Below are 22,307 nucleotides of genomic sequence, written 5' to 3' on the forward strand. Positions count from 1 at the left end.
CTACTCGCTTTCACTCCAACACACAGACTGTCAGCACCCGTAAATCGTGAGCCTAAAAGCTCTCACAGCCTCTTTAAACTCAGAGATCCTCAAGTGCTTCTAATCCCAAGAGAAAATGTTGTAGACATGTGGCAAGGTAATTTGATGAGCCATTTTTTCTGCACTCAAAACATTACGTTGCCTATCATTTATGCCAAGATATATTTGAACACTCAGATACAGAACATATTTACAAGCCAGACAAATTATTATTCATCTGGTGTAGATATTGTCACTTGCTATGAAACAGACACCGGGTTTGAATAATTTGACTCGGAAACCCGAGCAGAGCAGGTACACACACACATACAGTACCTTCATTGTACAAATATGCATTTCCAGACGTACATATGTCTCTAAACGATTTGGTTTGACACAAAGGAAACAAACTGTCTCATGTCCTTGTTCCTGATCAGTGACAGTTAGGACTAGCAGGTCTTGCTGGCTTTGCTGGGTTAAAATTTGTTGCTTCTTGTTACGCAAAACTATCAACCTTCACACCTTCAGGCTTTCCTCTCACCTGCGTTCAGCCGGTCACCCTGTGTGTGTGTGTGTGTGTGTGTGTGTGTGTGTGTGTGTGTGTGTGTGTGTGTGAATATGTATGTAGTCATAGTAGACGTTACACTCTGACTAATGTCAGCAAGAGTTCATCCAAGCCGAAGAGAGAAGCTGCCAGAACAGTCAAGTCTGAACACACAGGAAGCATCACAGGTCTTTCAGGTGCCCAAAAGGACATTGATTTGCCAAACACATGTTAGCACTGACCTCCAGCAAACTTATTTTCTCAAAGATCTCTTGTTCAATGTAGAACAAGTGTCCTTTGAATGACACGTCTCGCTTTAGCACATAAAGTGTGTTAGGTGCTGTTGTTGAACTCCCCAGAGACTGATCCCCCTCTGCTGGTTACAGAGCAAAGCACTGACATATGCACTTCAGTAACACTTCTCACTTTTAACTAGTTGCTTAATTAATAGTATTAATTGTATAGTAATAGTAATAGTATGCTTATTCTGCATGAATCTATATCAGATCCCTTATTCCATAGCAAAATGTAACAACTACCTTATGAACTATTAATAGTTAGGAGCAAATTAGGAGTTTTGTGAGGCAAAAGTTATAGTTAATAGTTCATTAACAGGTAGAATTGGACTCCAAACAAGTGTGACCGCATCTTTAAGAAATTTCTCTATAGGTATAGTTAATGGTAAGCACATGTATCTCGCTTTTGCTTAAGATTATCTATAATACTAATGTCAAATGTGGAATTGAATTCCACACAAACTCCAACACATCGGCTGTGGCTAACCAATCATCTTTATACTTTAATTTGAAAAACTAATGGATTGCATAGTCGATATAAAAAACTGGATGACGAGTAATTTCTTACTGCTAAATTCTGAAAAAACAGAGGTGTTAATTATAGGACCTAAAAACTCTGCTTGTAATAAACTAGAACACTGTCTAAGACTTGATGGTTGCTCTGTCAATTCTTCGTCATCAGTTAGGAACCTAGGTGTGCTATTTGATCGAAATCTTTCCTTAGAAAGCCATGTTTCTAGCATTTGTAAAACTGCATTTTTCCATCTCAAAAATATATCTAAATTACGGCCTATGCTCTCAATGTCAAATGCAGAAATGTTAATCTATGCATTTATGACCTCAAGGTTAGATTATTGTAATGCTTTATTGGGTGGTTGTTCTGCACGCTTAGTAAACAAACTACAGCTAGTCCAAAATGCAGCAGCGAGAGTTCTTACTAGAACCAGGAAGTATGACCATATTAGCCCGGTCCTGTCAACACTGCACTGGCTCCCTATCAAGCATCGCATAGATTTTAAAATATTGCTTATTACTTATAAAGCCCTGAATGGTTTAGCACCTCAGTATTTGAATGAGCTCCTTTTACATTATAATCCTCTACGTCCGCTACGTTCTCAAAACTCAGGCAATTTGATAATACCTAGAATATCAAAATCAACTGCAGGCGGCAGATCCTTTTCCTATTTGGCGCCTAAACTCTGGAATAACCTACCTAACATTGTTCGGGAGGCAGACACACTCTTGCAGTTTAAATCTAGATTAAAGACCCATCTCTTTAACCTGGCATACACATAACATACTAATATGCTTTTATTATCCAAATCCGTTAAAGGATTTTTAGGCTGCATTAATTAGGTAAACCGGAACCGGAAACACTTCCCAGCACAACCTATGTACTTGCTACATCATTAGAAGAATGGCATCTACGCTAATATTTGTCTGTTTCTCTCTTGTTCCGAGGTCACCGTGGCCACCAGATCCAGTCTGTGTCCAGATCAGAGGGTCACTGCAGTCACCCGGATCCAGTACGTATCCAGACCAGATGCTGGATCAGCACCTAGAAAGGACCTCTACATCCCTGAAAGACAGCGGAGACCAGGACAACTAGAGCCCCAGATACAGATCCCTTGTAAAGACCTTGTCTCAGAGGAGCACCAGGACAAGACCACAGGAAACAGATGATTCTTCTGCACAATCTGACTTTGCTGCAGCCTGGAATTGAACTACTGGTTTCGTCTGGTCAGAGGAGAACTGGCCCCCCAACTGAGCCTGGTTTCTCCCAAGGTTTTTTTCTCCATTCTGTCACCGATGGAGTTTCGGTTCCTTGCCGCTGTCGCCTCTGGCTTGCTTAGTTGGGGACACTTCATCTACAGCGATATCGTTGACTTGATTGCAAATAAATGCACAGACACTATTTAACTGAACAGAGATGACATAACTGAATCCAATGATGAACTGCCTTTAACTATCATTTTTGCATTATTGACACACTGTTTTAGTAATGAATGTTGTTCAGTTGCTTTGACGCAATGTATTTTGTTTAAAGCGCTATATAAATAAAGGTGACATTGACATTGACATTGACATTGACATATACAAGTGAAAAACTTTTATAATAGCATGGTAAAGGCATTTCTGTAGCTCAAACACTAACTGTCAGACTCTGTTCCATGTTTTTCTCATGTGCTTCCTCCATGTCCATATTTGGTTTTCCTGTTCCTGTCCTGATTGTGTTTATTTGTTTTCAGCTGTGTTGTATTAATTAGTTTGTTTTCTCCCAGGTGCGTCCCATTGGTGTCTGTGTATGTAAAGTGTTCCCAGTTCCCGGTTCTCTGTTGGCTGTTAAACGTCATTCCTGAGTTCTCGTGTTTGTATCCCTTTGTTTCGTTTAAGTAAAGTCAAGTTCTGAACGTTCTCCAGTGTCTCCTCGTTCCTTCCTTCCCCGAGTGAATGTGACAAGAACACGGCACTGGAAATTGTAGATTTTATTTCTCGGTTTAATTTTTTACTGAAAAAAATGTTTAATTATCTGAAATGGATTTAAAAAAAATTATTAAATATTTCACACATACACAATATGCAATATTATTACAATTTAAATATATTTTCTATTTGAATACATTTTTAAAAATGAAATATATTCCTATGTTGGCAAAGCTACATTCTCAGTAGACCTTCTCTGATTAATAATTTTGTGGAAAGCAGAATATTTGATTAATAGAGATATTTTTACTTGAAATAGAAATATTTGTAACATTATACATTGGCTTTACAGTCACTTTTGATCAAATGAATGAATCCATGTGGAATAAAATAATTTATTTTAAAAACTCTTACTGACTCCAAATTTTTAATTCAATTCAAAATGTAATTCAATTTAATTAAATTACTATTTCAATCAATTTTATACCAAATTTAGCTGAAAATGTCATAAAAATCTATTTTTCAGGAAAAACAATATCCATTAAATATCATGGACGCACACTTCGCACAGTAAAAGGCTGTGATTGCAGTCTTCATTTAAAGTCTATAACTGATACAGGCCAACTGTATAATGTGAACTAAGATGACAGCAACTTAAAACACTCATGTCACTCCAATAATGTACTTTACACAATCATTTAAAATAATTCAATATGATAAAACGTCTTGCTGTGTTTTAATGGCAGCATGTTTTGCAAGGATGAAAACTGCTTTTCCAACAGTGCCCATGTTTAGCAAATTCTCATCCTCTCCTTTCTTCCTCTCCAACAATGGAAGGCTAACGAGTGGGAGGAATGGAGAAGGAAGAGATTTGCTAGTAAAAATAAACGGGTGAAATAAACTCTAGCTATATCGGTGTAGGGTTGCAGGGCTGAGAAACGAGAGGCTGCCTCGCAGAGGCTGTGAATGCCAAAGTGATGAGGATAATCACGTTGCTGCTGAAATCAATCCACATAAAGACTGCCAACAGCAGCCAGAAGATGGTCACAAAGGGTTTGGCTTGGTGGAGCATGTGTATAAAGCATTATCATGTGCTTTTTATGCAAATAATATGAATAGTAAAGACACCTGAATATGTGCTAGAGTTAAAAAACGTTTTGTGATCTTAGAATAAGAGAAAAAACAATTACCGACTCTGAGAGTCAGTTACATAAAAGTTTGGACTAATTATGATTTATTTTAAAAGAAGCCTTGCTCACCGAAAATAGGCTACAGTAAAAACAAATCATGTGAAATATTACAATTTAAATATTTGTGAATATCTATTATATTATATATATTTAAATGTAATAGAATTTCATCATCTAACTGTTTCTATTGTATTTTTGTGATCAAATACATTCAGAGTCAAAATAAATGTCAAAAATATACATTTTATAAAGCTTGTTATGCCAGTCTATCTAAAAGGAATTACCTACTTTAGTGTTGCAGAAAAGAAAGTATGTCGTACAAGTAATTGATTACAGCATTTTCATTTTTAGGTGAACTGTCCCTGTAAGAGCGTTCCAAATAATATCTTTAACTATAAATACATGCGCCTGAGTAGAGTTAATAAGTGCATTGATGTTTTGGCAAGATGGTGTTCATGTGAAATGAGGCATACTGGGATGTGGGACCAGAGGAAGTATCATGTGTCTGTGTGTGTGTGAAGGTGAGGCAACACAGCCCTCCTCACACCTGAATAAGTCTGAACGCCGCTCCATCCCCAGGTGAGCTCCTCAGCAAGGCGCCTCTGGTTTCACTTCTCTTTCTTTCTCCCTCACTCTTGCCAAATCTCAAGACCCACTCGCTCACCTTCCTGACTCATCGTGTGTGAATGTGTGTATGACAATAGCATCTTTCCTCGGCCACAGAGATTTACACTCCCTCTTCTGAGCCTGGGAAAGGAAGTACACCTGTAACTCTACCCGGACTCTCAAGGTTACAGGTTCAGTTAAACCACTTCATTTCTGCTCAGATCCGTTCCTCATCGGGTGGCCTAAACAAGGATCACTACAAACTGTACTCAAGCTCATAGTACACAGCACAATGCAAAACAACAGCGTTTTCAACGATAACTCAATAATAGCACGCAGTACACAGCACAATGCTATACTGCAGTTTTCCTGGTTTTTGGCATGTCTCACAAAAAAATTACCTTATTTAAAAGTTTTTCCTTTTTTAACACAAAACTGTTTTTAGTGATACACTAATTCCTTAAAAAAATAATATACTATTATATTATTTATGAGCCAGTAATGATACTGAAATGTTGTTTGTCCATCAGAAGAGGTCAAACTAAATAAGTTGTTTTATTTTTTGGGGGGGGGGTGATTTTACAATCCTTTTACCAACATATAGCATGTCTAATTTAAAACAGTTGTGTTATCTAATTATTTATCAAAATAAACAGTAAATAAACATGACCATTAAATAAAACATGCTAATGAATTCTTTGGGAAAATATAATAAAATTTAGAAAAACATGGAACAATGGGTAACAGGGTTGCGGATTGAGCCTACAATAAGTTATCAACCAGGTGGCATTAATTTGGCCCACATTTTAGTTTGGTATTATATTTTTATGATAATTTTTTCTTCGAATAATTCTGAGTGATTACTGAGTTAAACGATAAAGATTTATGGTGGGCTTGCAGAGATTTTTTTCTTCCTTGGTAATAAAAAAATAAACTGAATGCTGATTAAATTATTTAATTTACAAAAAAAAAATACAAAATCCAGGGACTTTTATTTGTAGATATTAGATATTTTCTCTCTCTCCATATATATATATATATATATATATATATATATATATATATATATATATATATATATATATATATATATATATATATATATATATATATATATATATATACACATAAACATATATAGTGCCCTCCATAAGTATTGGAACAGTAAAGACAAAATTGTTTTATTTGTTGTGGATTCTAGAAATCTGTAAATATGATTAAAATATGTATATGAGACAAAGAAAAGCAAGCAATTTGGATGCTAAAAGAAAAGAGGAAGTCAACTATAGGAAAAACAAAAGGCATGGAGAAATCAAGAGTTCGGAAACGAACAACAACCTGATCAGCTGAGAATAACAACAGTAGTTGATGACAGACAAATCACAAAAGCTGTGAAAATGACCCCTAGAATACATGTCTGTAAAATCACCAAGATTCTTCACAAATGTGAGCCTGTAGAGTTTTGGAACGGAGTTGATGGACAGATGAGACAAAGATAAACTTTTATTTAAACTATTGGAAAGCAAAGGTGTGGAGAAAAAAAGCAACTGCAAATGATCCTAAGCATCCAACCTCATCTGTAAAGCTTGGTGGAGGTGGTGTCATGGCATGGGCATGGGTCTCTAGAATAGGACCTCTTCATTTTAATGATGACTTAATGTATGATGGCAGTTCCAGGATGAATTTGGAAGGGTACAAAATCATCTTGGCTACCAATATTCGAGAAAATGCCACCAAACTCATTAGAAAGCACTTCATATTGGATCAGGACAATGACCCAAAACACCCTGCTAGTTCAGACAAGGACTTTATCAGGGCAAAGAAATGTAAAGTCTTAGATTGCCCAAATCAATCTCCAGATTTAAATCCAATTGAACATTAACTTCACCAGCTGAAGAGGAGACTAAAGACAGAAACTCCCAAAAACAAGCAACAGTTGGAATTGGCTGCATTAAAGCCAGGGAAAAGCATTTCAAAGCATAAGACCAAGAGTCTGGTGATGTCTATGGGTCACAGACTCACTGCTCTGAGTGCATGCAAGGGATCTGCAACTAAATATTAGCTTTTAATCTTTTACATCTGCCTTAAATCCAACTGTTTCAAAACTTATGCCCACATCAAATAATGGGATGAACATTAAAAGTGCTGTCCTTTTTATTTGGTAAAACATGTATGTGTCGAAAGACCTAATCATAAAATGTGACATTCTGTAGTTTTGTCGCATATTCATCTTTTAATCTAATAATTTAATCTTTTAAACTAGCATGCTCTATTCTTTTTCTATTCTATCTGTTTTCTTTTTATTTAAAAGCCCTTGCTTTTAAATAAAAATTACTGTGTTTTAGCTAAAAGCGGATAAATGCATCTGCTAAATGACTAAATGTAAGAATAAATGTAATCATATTTGCAAATGTCTTGACTCCACATCAGAGAAAGCAATTTTATCTTTACTGTTCCAATACTTATGGAGGGCACTGTATATACTTTAGCAATTGCTTTTTATATACTCGGGGTAAACTACATTATGCAATTGTACAGTATTGGACATTTTTATTTATTTATATGTAGATATTTTATTTCAGCTACAGTTACAATATACATAGATAAAACTGCTAAATAAATAAATAAAAAAGGGTGATTGCCATTCAATGCTATGACATTGTTTTTAGTAAAAAAACAATTTGCAACAAATTCATGATACAAATTCATTAAAATGACCAAACTGAAATTTCATATATTATATTATATGTTGTTATGTTATGTTATGTTATGTTATGTTGAAAAACTGTTTACTATACACTCTAGACACTCAACCGTATGTGGTTCTCCACCATCTATACTCAACTATATGTCAACTATACTTTGCGTTGGCACTTGAGTAAATATCAGCACAATCCCACAATCTCGCATTTCCTTTTATATAGAAAGTACAAGGAAATAAAGAAAACATGATGTAAAGGGAAGAGCGTGTGGGAGCAAAGGAAAGTTTTTAGAGGGTGTAAATTGAAACTGCCATTTGGAGGCATTCATTTCCTGGAGTATTTGAGTAAATATTATGAAGATATTTCTCAGTGTTGAACACTCAATCCATCATGCCTCAAAAAAGTTCAAATATTAGCTCACTTGATTCACTTTGTCATACTTAGTCATTTTGACTTTTAAGGCGGACAACTCTCCTCCCTGCCAGCCAGTTCTGCTGCACAAAAAAAAAAAAAACATTTACACCCTCAATTTCTCTCCATCACAGGCGGTTGCATGCCAGAGGGAAAAAGAGAAATAAATAAAGGACAAGATGAAAACAGCTAGCCTGACAGACACGGCTAACTTGAGCAGTAAGATCTCTAGCACATATTACACAGGTGCAGAGAATATTAGCATTGGCTACACACTGAACCTGCTGAGAGGCTGTGGAAGCAGGCCCGAGAACAGTAGGGTCCTGCCCGAGCTCAGAAATTACTAACATTGGTGGCTCAGTCAAGTCATTTTGTAGATGTAGTATTAAGTTACAAATATTATCTATTAAGTTCGATAAATCTGGAAATGAAAATCACATTCTCATAACACACTGGTGGAAATGGATCCTTTAACTGTAATTCCAACAGCTAGATGTTCCATTTCTAAGATCTCTCATGGGAGTCTACAATAAGCGATTCATTGAGTCTGCAGCGCATTACTTACTAACCACCCATTGCACAGAAATAATATACGTTTCATCTTTTTCTAGCATAGTGTCATAAAGGACAAGTTGCTAACTGTGCATAGTCCTGAAGGATTTAAAGATACATTAAAGCAAATAATGGCTAAATTGAATTTGAATTTTGGACTTTAAGGAAGTACAATAGAAATGAACTTAAATTCAAACTGCAATATTTGATAAGAAAATGGTCAAGACAAGTTTGAAATTATGGCTTGTCTGAAAGCTTAAAAATAAGTTTGAAGGTTTTATAGGCTTGTTTGAAATGTCACCAATTGACTTTAAAAAAAAAATATATATATATATATATATATATATATATTGATAAATTAATTATTTCTATGATTTTTACATTTTAAAAAAATTAGAAACTGTGATTTCCAATTACTGTAGATTAAATTCAACTTCATGTTGGGCGTGGCCGATTTAATTTAAATTCAAACTCATGAAAGTTGAGTTCAATTCAATTCAAACATCATATAAATACATACAGTATGTGTGTGTCTAACAGATGTGCAAACGCTGAACCACTTGTAGGCCGACATTAGGAATGTTTCAGTAATATACTTCACAGATCTCTTTCTAGCTGTGGGTAACACTACACTACTACTTCTCAGCTACAGCCCAAATCTGTAACAGGTGATAGATGAACTGCAGAATTCTTTTTGTCCTTCACATTTAAGTGCTTGTCAGAGGGATACGAGGCACAGAGCCCTATCCACAAGAGGAACAGAAATGCCTCAGAGTCCATCTCAGACGAGTTTTTATGGAGCTCAGAGCCCGAGCAGGGCAAGGAAGATAATTGGCCGATGGATATTTCAGACGCTCAACTCTCAAAGTTCCAGCTTTCCAGGTCTCGGACGACCGGAAGCGAGGGCTTCTGGGATAGATTTATTCGGGTTCTGGCCTAAATTGCACATGTCAGGGTCGACTCTCTCTAATATTAATATTAATTCCTTTTGGAATGGAAGCTGATTCTGGCAAGACTAGCACGTCTGGAGTTCTAAGTAGTTTTCCATGAGTCTAATGCAGAACTGAGGCTTTGGAGATATGATGACAAAAACCGCCCTTCTCTCTTTCCCCGATTCTTTTTTTTTGTATTTTTTCCTTTCTCACTCTCACTTTTTTTTTTTACTCCTCCCCTCTCTCCAGCTCACACGCTTTTTCTAAATGCCACAGTTTCTTCACGAGGGTCCGTAAAACATTAATCTGGCCTATTAGAAATAAGACTCAAATCTGCTGCTCTCACTTGTTATTTTAGGGAAAATATACCTTTCAGAAAGAAGAAAAACAGCGATGGCCAGATCTGGAAAATGACAGCGTATTCTACAAAGCTACATAATATGTACAGAACTACCATATGGAATTTCCCTCATTACACAAATCTTGACATGCTCAGATATGCTGCACTTTGTATTTTAAGTCTGCAAAATTCCTCCAGTTCTTATCATCACTAGGCTCAATTCTTCAGTTGGATCCTTCACTGCTTGGTCGGTTTTGACATTCCCTTCCATTTAATTTTAGTTGAAAATATGAGATCAGTTGACTAAATATATAATGTAACTCTAGCTTAAGCTACGGGCCTGCTTCTGATCTGTCCCCAAGCAGCCCGATCGCTCATAAACACAAGCGCTTTGAGTTCATTTACAGTGTACCGGCAGCCAAAGACATCATTATACCTGATCCCACGTGTGCCAAGAACTGCTATTCAGGCTTAAGGAAGTAGGCCTGTACTATCGTAAGAAGCAGGACCGCACACCTACTCACCACACAGTATGCAGATTTCACCAGGACCCTTACAGGACAGTTAACAGCTGTGTATCAGCAAAGCACAGTGGCTGCTGCCAAAATTCAGCCCTTGTTTGCATTGGAAACCATGGATGAAACATGTTGTTCAAAAGTATGTAGACCACTGAACTCCTGGGGGTTACATGCGCTTTGCAAGATCTAAATTACATTGAGAGCAAAACAGTGACCAGATATAAGAAGTTAAGGGTCATACAAAGTACAATCTATGTGCAATACCGTGTATGGCAAAATCCAGACATCTATGTTGGTTCCAAATAGGTGATGCTAAGCCAACTTTGGGAATCTGTTTCTTTTAAGGAATTCCAACAGCCATGTCCCTTAACAGAACAGTCAAACCCAGTTTGCACTATAATACATCTTCATTAGACTTCATTAAACTCTCCTGCTCCGAAAAAAAAGTCTTATGTGCGCACATTCTTGTGTTGTCCCTTTTGCTTCCTTCGCAGGCAGGATGTGAGTTCAGCTTGGAGCTGATCCCTTGCAGAAACAATGGCTGAGATGCACGTCAGACTAGGCCAGCTGTGTCTCCAGCGAAGTACCAAGGGAAATGCAGGAAATTATGGGCTCCTGAATAAAGCTCTGACATATAGTATGACTGTGCTCTACACTGAACACACCAAATAGATTCTACTCATGTGAAAAACAATCAGAGATCAATATCTCACATTACACTTTAGAATTCGTCTGTGCATCATCCACTTTGCCTAGAGCGAGGGCTGAAATGATATTTAATGAAATAATAGCTCTATGGCTGTTGCTTTGTTTGTTCTTCGTGTTTTCGAAAATGTGCTTAAATAGAGACTCTCATTCCCTTGAACTCTCTTGTACCAATTTCAATATTTGAACACGGTCCTTACTTCTGTCATATAGTACTCCAAGGAAAATAAACTCCTTGGTATTCTTTGCCATTTCACCGGAATCAAGAGGACAAACAAAAACATCTGGAAATAGTCACGAGGTAAACAAATTACCCAACATTAAATATTATATGCAGTGATATGTTATTTGTTTTCATCTCAGATGTCTAGTGCACGTTGAAAGCTTGAGAAACCTGTTCTCTGCAAGACCAATAAAGATTGCAAGTTTTCCATGGGAAAATGAATAAAAAGACATTGAAAAAAAATAGTAAAAGGGAATGTGCGGTAAGTGGTAAAATGTTGAAAAAAAAGCATACGTGTCTCTTTGTAGAGATACGTTCTCTCTGTAAGACAATTCATATTGCCTTGTTTTTCTTTTGAGTGATATTTTCTTTCTTTTTTTTATTCATCTGCAGGCTCACAATTGAACTATAGCCTATATTGTTCTTCTTAAACCTGATTACTTGGTAAAATCTTATAAACTATATGGTCCTCATCTTGGGGGCTGACTAGTTTAATTAAGGTGCCTAATATGATATTTATAAAATATCAGAGAAAGGTACAAAGCAAGGTAGACAGATGTAGCCTATCCATCCTCTATCTCAGTCTTCTTGCAGTAGTTTATCTAATGATGAAAGACTATGAAATAACAAGGAAATAAAAGTCAACAAAGTTCAGTTGACTAGTTCATGTAGAAACATTCTATGTGAATTTTATTTCTTGAGTGAGTAATCTCCATAGAATAAGGTTGTCAGTCTTGTATTTGAGTGCTTTATACAGTTACGTTCACACACAGTTCTGTTATTTACGAGAGTGTCAACAGCATTCTACAGCCGTTCTCATGGCACATTTTCACTGAACACCTGCTGTGTGAACATACAGCAGTCATCGGTCACATCATAATCTCTGCGGTGCACATGCGCTTGTCTCGTGTCTGTGGGGTGTTTCTTCCGTGTTTCTGTTAACTTACACTGTGTGTCTCATCTTTTAGCTCCAATCACTGTCTTCCCACGCAGATGCTTTCGTCAGTTTTGTCCTGTTTGCACTCTTTGTGCTTCACACAGATTTGAAACCTGCTGTCTCTGCATGTCAAGTGTGATAAGATTTTCCAATGTTACGGATGCCATGTTTGATAATTAGTTAAGTCAGTGTCACTAAGGTTACAGGTTAGGCTGGCAACAGATAAGGGAAAAAGAAGGTAAATCAATCATGTAGGCCTATATAAGCCACTGTTAAAATGGGACAATTTGACAGTCAACCCTGTTTTAAAATGGATGTCAATTCCAAAAACTTATTGTGTGAATATAATGTACAGTTCCTAAAATATAAAATATACACAATATTTTCTATTTTAACTTTAGGACAAGCCAGGAATTTGGCAGGCAAATCCAGTCTGCAGTCTGGATGAGTAAATGCTAGTCTCTTCAAGTCATAATCAGTCTGCAGATTTGAACTGACAGTCTTTACAGAAAATCTCATAGTGTATGATGAACAGAGACTTTTTTTTTTGTTCGTTTCAGATTTTGAACCCTTCCAGTAGGACACACTTATGGTCTTCATAGTCACACGTCTTCAAGCAATGAGGTGTGTGTTTCTGTGTGTGTTTCATTTGAAAATCTGGTAGTGTGTGATCCCGACACATTTATTGTGTGATGCTAGATTATTCTCAGTAACCATTTATAAAGTTGATCATCTATGATAGGCCAAACTAGTGTTTAAAATCTGTTCAGTTAAATTTATATTATTTAAATCTTTGAGATACAAGATTGTTCATATATAAATTACTTTCTTTCAATTGTAAGTTAAGAGTACACCAGCGTAACACCTCTATGATGTGACTTGTTGATTTGGATCTTAATTGTCATTACACAAGCTTTGGCAGTGTACTGCTTCAAACCTCCTGCTGTTGAGTCTTAATATCTTAATATTGGCCCCTGTGAAAGGCCCCAATGAGTCAGCCTAAGGCTTTAGCTTTTGAACTTGTCATTCTTTTAAGAAACATTACAGTGTTGTGCTTGGCCTGAGAGAAAATCATCTATACGTGCTTAGTGTAAAACTCTGGATCACTCAGAGCTCTGTTGACGGCTCACTGGCCTAGAAACTTCTGGCCTCTGTTTTCTGTCCAAGGGAGCATGGGCATCATACATGGTGAGTGTTAGGTGGGGTTTCTGAAGGTGTAATTTCTTGGCCACGTCGATGGAACAAGGCAGGATACAGACAGACACAGACACAAGCAAATAGAAGAATCTTTGTCCCCAAGACAGATAGAAATAACTCATTACAACTCATTATGGGTTCTGTGTTAAATGAATATGAAACAACAAACAATTTACCTTGCACTTCTGAACTATTAACAAGCCAGTGTCAATATATATTTAATACAAACTAAATGAAGCAATATGTGCTCTAAAATTACAGTCAGAAGTAAAAAAAATAAAAAATAAAAAAATCACACACCTTGCGATTTTCTGAGAATTCAGTCAAACCTGGCAGCCCAGAATCTGCAAAATGGCTTCGAGTCAACAATTTAGCCAACAAATCTTTGGTAAAAAACTGCAAAACTCGAAGTAGGGGAATTTCTTAATAAAAGTACAACATAGACAACAACTTGTAGACCTGAAGCATGTTTGGACTTGCTGAGTATGAGGTTTATTGCCACAGGGGTCAGCATGATTCATCACACCTTGAAGTGTCACATACATCCTGAACTCTGATCCCCACAGAAATGTTATATTACGCCTGAAAGGCCCTTTGGGATAGCAGTTTAAGGAGTAGTTTACCCCAAAAAATGAAAATTTGTTGAAAACGTTTTCACTTTCAGGCCATGCAAGATATAGATGGTTACATCATCAGAACAGATTTTTGCATGTAGTATTAAATGCAATTGCTCACCAATGGATCCTCTGCAGTGAATGGGTGCCGTCAGAATGAGAGTCCAAACAGCTGATAAAAACATCACAATAATCCAGATGTAATCCACACTACAAGTGAATAGCTGCATTTTTGTAACAAGCAATGATTTCATAAGTTACGATTTTTTTCAAACTGTTGCTTCCAGCTAAAATATGGGTCATCTGTCCATAACTGTGTTCTCCGGTGATGTAACACTACATTTTTCCAAAACTGTCCCGATGAAGAGGCAAACTCTTCTACATCTCAGATGGGCTAAGGGTGAAGCAAATGATAATTTCTGGGTCAACCATTCTGTTAATAAAAATGAATTGAAACAAGGCATTTAAATCGAGTATCACTTCTGTACATTTTTGTAGCCTTGATGCCACTTGCTTTGAAAGGCAAGAGACCATTCCCAAAAACAGACATCTTGTATCTATTTGATACAGCGAAAGTGCCAACACTTGCACTGAAAAACCACTTTCCTGAGCCAGTTGCACAGCTAATTGCCAAAATGACTGAAAGCTCTTGATGACAGGCTTGTCTCCTCTTGTTCCTGAATTGCTGGCCGTTGGGAAAAATAGATTATCATCAGCTGTCTTAAAGGTGTTGGGGCCAAGTAGCACTACAGTTAATGGACAACCTCCTTCCTTCCTACTTCCCTAAATGAATGCACAGAGAATCCGACACCCACCCACAAACACACCCACACTATGAATTCAAATATTTTTATTAAAATGTCCTTCGCAGATATAAATCAACAAATTATTCTAAAAGCTTCCCAAAACGTGAAAACAGCATCATGTTTTAAATCTAACCCAATAAAAATGGATCACATTGGAGTTTATTAAGGGTGTCAAAGAGCTTTCATGGGGTTCTCGAACTCAACATTAAACAGTCAGAAATGCTTAAGACTTACTTTCAGTTGAGAACAGTGCATTACGAGGTTTTGTGGATGTGTGAAATGGATGGGAGTGTGCAGTGTGATGTAGTGACAGTGCTGGAGACGGCCCATATGTAGAGCGCAGACGGCTCGTCTCAGAGCAGGTCTGCTTTCGAGCGCCAGTGGTATTGTTTTAACAGTAAATCTGTCATAATGTGACAAGTCAGTCTGGCACTGATGAGGTATTATTACTCCCCGTTGTTTAGAAGGTGAATATCTTAAATGAAAGGTAATTACTCAGCAGGTCTCATCAGCGGCTCAGAGACACATCAGGACATGTCCTCCCCTGTCATTGCCACTACTTACAATGAACTTCACTGGACAGGGGACTTATTAAACAATGTAATATGAATAGTACACCAAGTAATCTTGCACCATTTTTAAAGCGGTAAAATTAATAAATCAACATAAATCAGAGTTCTCAAATGGGTCTTTAAGGAAATTGCGAAGTGTTGAATAACAGCAACTTGAACAGCCATTTTACAATGTAATGATGAATATAAATTTGTATGATTGTCATTTTGTTTGGGGCAAAGCAGATGTGCTCTGAGGCCATTAAAAAGATTTAATATCAAACAACATACGTTATCTTTTTGATCTCGATTATTAAATAAATCTTCTATAGACCTCTCATAATGGTAAATGATGAAAGCTACTATATAACAAGAAACACATTATCATTCAAGAGTTTGGGGTTGGTGAGAAGTAGTCTCGGTGCCACTTTAGTTTAGGGACCAGTTCTAACTATTAACTAGTTGCTCATTAGCATGCCTATTATTAACATGATGGCTGTTTTTAGTACTTGTAAAGCACATATTACACATGACCATATTCTACATCCAATCTTCCCCAATACCTGAACTTAACAAATGACCTTACTAACTATTAAGAAGCAGAAAATTTAGTTTATTAATGCAAAAGTCATAGTTCATACTTTTTATATGCTGTTAATAGTGAAAAATGGACCTTAAAACAAAGTGTGACCAAAGTCTCTTATGCTATCAAAGACATTTATTTGATCAAAAACAAAGTAACATTAAGTGTACTTCAGTGTCACATAATCCTTCAGAAATCGTTCAGAAATTGTGCTGATTTATTGCTAAAGAAACATTTCTTATTATTATCAATGTTGAAAACAGAAAACCGCTTAATATGTTTTGTGAAAACCATGATACTTTTTCTTTTTAAGATTCTTTGATTTAATAGAAAGTTCAAAAGAACATTTATTTGAATTAGAAATCTTATTGTAACACTACACTGTAAGTCTACTGTATTAAAATCTTTAAAACAAAAATGACTTTTTGAACATTGTAAAAATCTTTTTTCAGATTTTTCAGATATGATTCAAAAGTGCAGTTCACTTCAATGTAGATTCAAATCATAACCATTAATCTGCTCTATTGTAGGAAAACCTATAAACAACGATGTATTAGAACCACAATAAAACATCAGGTTGGTGTTTTCAGATTTATAGCCACACATAACAACTTATGTTCAACTTTAGACTAGAGTATTGCATGTTTCTCTGGCCATTATAGGGGTTTTCCCCTCCAGTGTACCCCCTTTTCCTTCCGGTTGGTGAATATGATCCGTGGATATGAAATATGCAATATGAGATGAGAGCTGTGAAAAAGTCAGAAGGTCTACAGAAAGTCTCACTGATAAAGGCTTCTCATATGAGGAGACCAGTGAGGTGAGGGCGAGTGGAAACACAACTTCCTACTCAAGCCTGTCAATCACAGCAAGCAAGGGGCCCTTACTGATGACCCAAGAAAAGGAAGAGGTCTACTGAGTCCACAAACATTTCTGATGGGGGATTTCACAGAAATGTGGGACTAAGAGGAAAGAGGCTGTCTGTTTAATAACACTGAAGGCCAAAAGGACTGAATCAACCAAACTTTAAACAATTTAGGTTGGTGGAAAAGTAATAATCTATTAGACAGATACAGTCTTCTGTTAAAGGGTCACCTCCAAATAGTTTAGGAAAAATTTATTGTGTATGCACATCTGTGTCACTCAAGAAACACACACACACACATTTATAGGCTATTTGTTTCCACAACAGAAATGAAAGAAAATCAACCTATTAAGGGTGCAAACGATAAACTATAAATGTATGCTGAAAAAAAAAAATTGGAGCAGAAACAATTCCTGATAGACTATAGGGGAGTGTGGCAACAGTTATTGTCATTTAGTTTCAGGCGTCCCAAGTTCGAATCCCTGATTTTATGTATTGTATTGTAAAGATTATACACATGAAATATAATATAATATATAATCTAAATTAAAAGAACATAAAAAATAAGTTTAAATATAGTTCATATATATATATATATATATATATATATACACATTTAGAGAGAGAGAGAGAGATTATATAATAAGTGTATACAATATATACTAAAATAACCCCCCCCCCCTCAGTTTTGAAGAATCATAGCATAATTTTTCACAGAACAGCCCGAACTTCTGCTTACAGAAAAATATTTCTACCATTCTTAGAGTGAATAGAATTTTTTTGGGGTGAACTACAGCCTTAAGTTGCTATTGTAAGTGAAATGTCTTTCCTTACATTTGTGCCAATCATGTTAGTGAGCCCCCTGTTATAGCCCTCCTCTTTCTGGGAGCGAAACACCTGGACCGCTGTGAAAATATTTGGCCTGTAAAGGACTCAGTGCTGCAGGGCCCCATCTCAATAGCATCCTTCACTCTCATAATCAGTCTAAAGACATTATCCACTTAGCAGAGATGAGCTGAGGGGCTGCAGGGGATACCCAGGCTGGGTAACACAGTTAGTCTAATGGCTGCCAAAGAGGGAGCAAGATGACTTTCAATAGGGTTGGAGGGCAAGGGGGGCTCGGGGGAGAGAGGGGCTTCCCATGGGCCATCTAATCCAATGCTTGCATTGAGGTTTTGATATCACTCTCATTTGGGGACAACAGATTTTATAAGCTCTGTTGACAAGGTGCAGCCTAATGCAAACAGCCATTCCCCTGCCCTTAGGCATTCAGAGAAGAGCTGGGTCTGAGAGAATGAAGTTTAAATAGTTTGTGTGACCAAAGCACAGGACGTACGTTATATTACAACAAATAAAAAACAATAATAAATGCATATAATAATAAAAAAATAAATTAAATAAAAAATAATGCAACTGATTATATGTGACCCTGGACCACAAAACAAGTCTTAAGTGTCAATTTGTCATGTTGTATAATCTGAAAGCTGAATAAATAAGCTTTCCATTGATGCATATTTTATTAGGATCGGACAATATTTGGCTGAGATACAACTATTTGAAAATCTGGAATCTGAGGGTGCAAAAAATGTAAATACTATTAGTATTGCCTTTGAAGTTGTCCAAATGAATTTTTAGCAATGCATATTACTGATCAAAAATTACATTTTGATATATTTACAGTAGGAAATTTACTAAATATCTTTATGGAATGTGATTTTTACTTAATATCCTAATGAGTTTTCAAATAAAAGAAAAATCAATCATTTTGACCCATACAATGTTTTGGTTTTGGTAAAAATATACCCCCCGCGACTTAAGACTGGTTTTATGGCCCATGGTCACATATAATCTTAAATTTGGATAGTTCAATAAATAGGCTTAAATTTTGTAAGAAAGAATGCTTGCTTCCTCTCTCTCTCTCTCTCTCTCTCTCTCTCTCTATATATATATATATATTCAAAAGTGACAGTAGAGACTTTACATTGTTACAAAAAATATTTCTAAAATGTTGTTGTTTCTATCAACATTAGAATTCAGAAAATAATATCAAGCAGCACAACTGTTTTCAACTGTGATGATAGTAAAAATGTTCTTGAGCATCAAATCAGCATATTAGAACTTCTGAAGGATCAAGACATCACAAAAATAAATTATATTACAATATTTTAAAATAGAAAAGTTATTGTAAATTGTAATAATATTTTACAATATTATTATTTTACCATATTTGTGATTGAATCAATTCATAAATTAGATATTTTTCAAACTTTCAAAAACATAAAATGTTACCTAAAATCTTATCTATATCACAATGTTATATTATATTCATCATTTGCGCTACACTGTCAACACTCTTAACATGCTAAACCTTAAAACCGTTGAAAGACACCATATCCACAAGTTATGGCCATTCACTCTCATTTCAAAAACTAGACAAGTACAAACGGTCTCTCTCTCCCAATGGAGTGATTGAAACCCATGCAAAAACTAACAGTGGGAACACAGCGAACTCTCTAAAGGGACATATAAACTCACTCCTCTTGGGCAACACAAAGTACTTTTGCAGTAAAGTTCCAGTTCTACTCGTAGTGTTTTTTCTTCTGTAGGATGGTAGGCTAATTAGATTTTACTGCAACCATACCGCAATATTGGCTTCATAGGAAATCCACACAACTAATACGAAGCTTTTACGAGCGTACAGAGCAGGCTTTCAATGATTCAATCATGAAGTTCAGTGTCCATGCACATTAGTGGTATGTTAATTTGTGTGTTTGATGACGGCAGCAGTGGGTGCAGTCGGAACACTCTTCAAGTGTGGAAGTTGTGTGTGGCTGTGGAAGTTGTAGGACATGTCTTTGATTTACTGTAAAGGAGAGAAGTGTTCTGCTCTTGGCCGGAGGAGCAGTTAATATGCAGTTTAACAGTGTGTGTCTCTTTACCATGTCCATTTAAATCTGCCTCATTCTACTGTGTGGACAATTAGCAAAACCTTAAAATATTGAAGCAATGGCAGTCTAGAATCCCTTAAATCCATGCACAAAGTTTAGTAAGTTCCGTGTTCAATCTGACTCAGACATTTAAGTCAATGGTTGCATTTCTTTCCTCAAAAAGAGCAGACATTAGGTTGGTATGGTGATTATATGTCAATCACTGCAGTTTCAGGAGCAACTCCAGAATTCTGTTCACACTCTAAGTGATCATTTAGGGCAGTGACTCTTAACCTTATTGACTCCGAAGCCACCCATTGTCCACAACAATATTCAAAGACACTGTTACTTTTCCAATTGTTCATGATTTATGGATAAACAGTATATATATATATATATATATATATATATATATATTACATACATGTATATATATATACATACATGTATATATATATACACACATTTATATATATATATACATATATATATGTACATATATATACATATATATATATATATATATATATATATATATATATATATATATATATATATATATATATATATATACATACATGTATATATATATACATACATGTATATATATATACACACATTTATATATATATATATATACATATATATATATATACACATTTATATACATATATATACACATTTATATATATATATACATACATATATATATATATATATATATATATATATATACACATATATATATTCATATATATATTCATATATATATATGTATATATATTCATATATATATATATATATATATATATATAGATGTATATATATACATGTATATATATGTATATATATACATGTATATATATACATGTATATATATGCATATATATACATGTATATATATGCATATATATATATATATGCATTTTTAGACTTTTCCATTTCCATGAGTTTGCAAGGTCTAGAAATCTCACTTTTTTACAATTCCCCATATATTCATGTTTTCCTAAACTTCTTGTTCCAAGAATCCTGGTTCTTCAATGAAAAACAGTCTATGAAATAAGTAATATCTCGACTATAAGGGTTGTTTTTTTCTCATTTTAAGCTATCTTAATGCCCACTTAAACATTTACTGAGGCCCTCTAGTGGGCCCTGGCTCCCTGGTTGAGAACGAGTTATTTAGGGGGATTCACTCCTGCTTTAAAACTGTTACTTCCAAAATTTTCCAGTATGTACGTGGGTTTGGTACAGTGGTTCTGTACCCTGGGTTTCTGCATTCATCGGATCATAAACTGCCAGTTTCAAAACCCATTCTCCACATATAATCATCGCCAAATATGTTTTGTGCTTTGACCAGATGTTTAAAATTACACCTAAGCCCTGTGCTTTTCTTAATTCAGCTAATAAAAAAACATATAATTGGAAAGATTGAGAAATTAGACTTTAGGACACGCAGTTCTGATAAAATTCCAGAAAATGGTCTGGTGAAGTCTGTAGATAAGATAAGAGTTTCACACACATGGCCATATAGTCAGTGGTAAAGACCTGCCTTTCTTGGTGAGACCCCTTCAACAGCAGAGCAAAGCATCTTTATGTCCAGATAACAAATGAGAGAGTGAAAAAAAGCATAGCTTTAAACTTGTGATCAAAAACAGCAGATCATTTGATAACACATGATTTTTTTATGTTTTATGCTCACAAAGGCTTCAGACAAAATAAGAGACAAAAATGTTTACTAATAAGACATTAAAAGAATTAAGATATGGAAAAAGAGATATCATCCATCATCCAAAATAATTTTAGCAGCTTGAGTCAACAAATGATAAAAAAAGAAAATAAATGTGGCTTATTACTGCAGAACTATTGAAATAAAAACAATGTAAAATCCACCACACCTGATTATACAGTGAGGCTTCAATCCTTCCGCTGCAGCTGAGTTCTGATGTAACTTCTCTGTAATACAAAGCAACGTCCCCAATGCAAATATCACACAATCATTTGGAGTTTGGTCCCTGTGGTTTGTTTTAAGTGCTCAGGGCACCTCAGGTTTCTTATTTATCCATTTTTTTAATTTGTGTCATATAAACACAAACAGATTAGATAATAGAGACGAGGGAGCGTGGGATTAATTTTGAAGTGGCTCATTAGCACGTGGCTAGTCTAGGATAATTAGGTTTCGTTTGTTCCCCACAGCCTCTAGTCATATTGCAGTGTGGCAGCTGCTTTTACAAGCCCCCCATGCTTTGGGTTATAAGTGGCTGTCAATCAAACAGGCCTGAGTTTGGTAGCGTAACATCTGCGACTGCATCCTGAGTGGTCCATAGCAACAGCATCCACTTAGTGTCTGGTTCACAGGCCTTTGAAACACC

Source organism: Carassius carassius, chromosome 14, assembly GCF_963082965.1.
Source record: "Carassius carassius chromosome 14, fCarCar2.1, whole genome shotgun sequence".
Lineage (NCBI taxonomy): Eukaryota > Metazoa > Chordata > Actinopteri > Cypriniformes > Cyprinidae > Carassius > Carassius carassius.